Source organism: Artibeus jamaicensis, unplaced genomic scaffold (genome assembly GCF_021234435.1).
Source record: "Artibeus jamaicensis isolate MK-2021 breed Jamaican fruit bat unplaced genomic scaffold, CSHL_Jam_final contig_484, whole genome shotgun sequence".
In the NCBI taxonomy this organism is placed as follows: Eukaryota; Metazoa; Chordata; class Mammalia; order Chiroptera; family Phyllostomidae; genus Artibeus; species Artibeus jamaicensis.
This window is the reverse complement of record NW_026521859.1, coordinates 1,580,486-1,582,988: the sequence shown is the minus strand read 5'-3', so window position 1 is coordinate 1,582,988 and position 2,503 is coordinate 1,580,486. Positions and strand designations below refer to the sequence as shown.

Below are 2,503 nucleotides of genomic sequence, written 5' to 3'. Positions count from 1 at the left end.
AACTAGGTCATGAGTGTATACGGAGCCTGTTGGTGCTTGTGGGAGTGGAGAGGAGTGCAGATGAAGGCCACACTAATGAGGAAAAAGTTGTATCAGAGTAGAGCTTTTTTGCTTGCTTGCCTTTTTGTTTTTTAAACTGGGTACTCTGTAGGAATCAGGCACATCTTAAAAGTGCTAAACCTTTCACTCACTTTCACAGCGTATTTTTTTTTTCCACATACAGGAAGCTGATAGGTGGGGCCATTGAGTATCTGCCTAAGAGATACTTAATTATAGCTCCTATGGGTTTGAGGCCTTAGTATAGTAGACTATAGTTTTGACTATTCCTTGGCACATTACCACATTATATAAATATAAAAATTAATATTCTGTTTTGTAATAATCTCTTCATTCTAAGTAAATATGTTAACTTGCTTTGTTTTTTAAAAGAATCTTAAAACTAAATTTGTTTACAAACATTTGTTGGAAAATAAAGCCCGATCTCTTGTATTGGAGAAAACTATGGAGTATCACTGGGAAGTGACCTTACTGAACACATTATTGCATTTGGCTCAAAAGGCCTCTACAGAAAGGTAATTTTATTTTTTTGGGGGGTGTCATAATAAAAACAATATCACATAATTTCTTGTTTAAAATACTTGTAAACATGTCTTTATTCTTTGCTCTGGGTAGGGCTTAATATTTAGAATTTCAGGATATAATGATAATCATGCCATATTATATAGGTACAACATCATAAAATACAAAGCTAAAGATTAGTTTTTTAAGACTAAATCCTATTAAAATATAGTTGTTAAATTGAACCCTCAAGGAATTAGGCACTAAAATTGTCAGTTGCCGTCTTTCTGTATAGACTTTCTCCCCACTTAATTTGTTATTTCTAATATGTTATGAACAGGGAAATTAGAAAGCTAAGATTGATGAAAATTTTGGTAAAATAAAAGCAAATACATTCTGAATGCTGATCTAAGGACCTATCCTATGAGTATAGAATGAGCTCTTGGATATGAATACCCCACAACCTACAGACACACATGTAGATAAGACATCTATTGTCTGCTCAGAGGGATTTCAGGACTATGCAGATTCCCCAGGTAACTTCTATGTTTTTCAGTCCTGCTAGAGGAAAGATGCAATTTCTTTTTCTTTTTTTCCACTCAGACCAAAAGTCCCAACACTCACTAGGTGAACTCCTGTAGATGAAAAATGTTACCATCATTGTAGAGGACAGATAGAATTTGCACTTTTATTTGATTGTAATTGTTCTTCAGCAGTTTGTTCCCCTTAAAGCCATTTTTTCCAGGCATATAAGAAACCAGCTTTGGGGTACAGATATACTTAGTTTTGTTCTTTTTTTGTACCTTCAGAGAGTACTATGTATAATCCTGTTCTAATAACTCCCAATGATTCCGCAAAATAAAAAATTTCCTTTTTTTTATAAAGAAGGAAACTCAGTTTTAGAGATATTAAGTAATTTCCCCAACATGGTACAATTGGGAAGAGGCAGTTTGGAGATCCGTGCCCTGCTCTGCCCAACGCTAAGCTCACATTCTCTTCTGCATTCAGCCCCACACTCTGTGACTGGCTCCTCTGGGTTGAGAGGCTATGCTGGAGCTTTTTGCCAGCTTCTACTAACAAGACAGCTCTTCTAGGGAAATCTCTAGGGAGATGTTTAGAAAGATGAGGCTCAATTTTCCCTTTAATGAGAAGGAAGGGTGGATAGAATGTCCCAAATGCTGGCCAGGTGATGCATTCCATAGTAACAGACCCAGAGATGTGCCTTTCTGCTGGAAACAACCCAGGTAACTCAGGGTAAGAGCAGGGGGCATGTTAGTCAGATAACAAGGACCAAACACTGCCGGTTCAAAGTACAAATACTAGGTGCTGGGGCAAAAGGCAGAGATCTAGCTGGTGCCTCAGGATCAAGAAAATGAAACCAATAAAGAAGTTGGATTAGGGTAGAGCGGGTCAGCAATGAGTAGAAGTGGGATCCAGGGCTATTACCAGGAAAGTCACGTACATCTGCTTCTGGCAGTTAAATCCTTGAAGAAAGAGACATGTCTCATTCTTCACGGATTCACAGCAATCAGAACTGTATCTTGTATGTTAATTACTGTGCTTAAGGGACCTCATTGACTTGTGCTGGACTACAAGCAAGTAGCAAAATTCTCCTTGGCTTAAAGCATCAGGGACAGAGAAGAGGAAACAGAGTGTGCCTGGATAAGAGATGGACTGTCTGGACAGGGGTGTGGTGGAGTGAGGGCACTAGGCTGAGACCATTCATTTGTAAGGTCCACAGAAGGCAAGGACTCTGGTCAGAGTGGCACTGACACTAACTGTCATGCAGCTCTTGGTAACGTTGACTAGATCTTTCTCATTTTATCATAGCTGGTTTCTAGAGGAATATAGGCTTTTTTGCCTTCATTTTGGTTTGTTTGTTCTCAATAGGCAAAGATAGCAGTTTGATGAGTGAGGCATTGTGAAACGTCACCGGTGCTTACAG

At 38.7% G+C, this 2,503-nt stretch overlaps 1 non-coding gene across 1 annotated transcript; it reads right to left on the bottom strand.

Annotated features, from left to right (window-relative positions):
- Positions 1-1,153: 1,153 nt before the first annotated feature.
- Positions 1,154-1,224, bottom strand: LOC119057232 (small nucleolar RNA SNORD56). Its single transcript, XR_005084040.2, has one exon. It is a non-coding gene; the product is annotated as a small nucleolar RNA SNORD56 (small nucleolar RNA).
- Between the last annotated feature and the right edge of the window lie 1,279 nt (positions 1,225-2,503).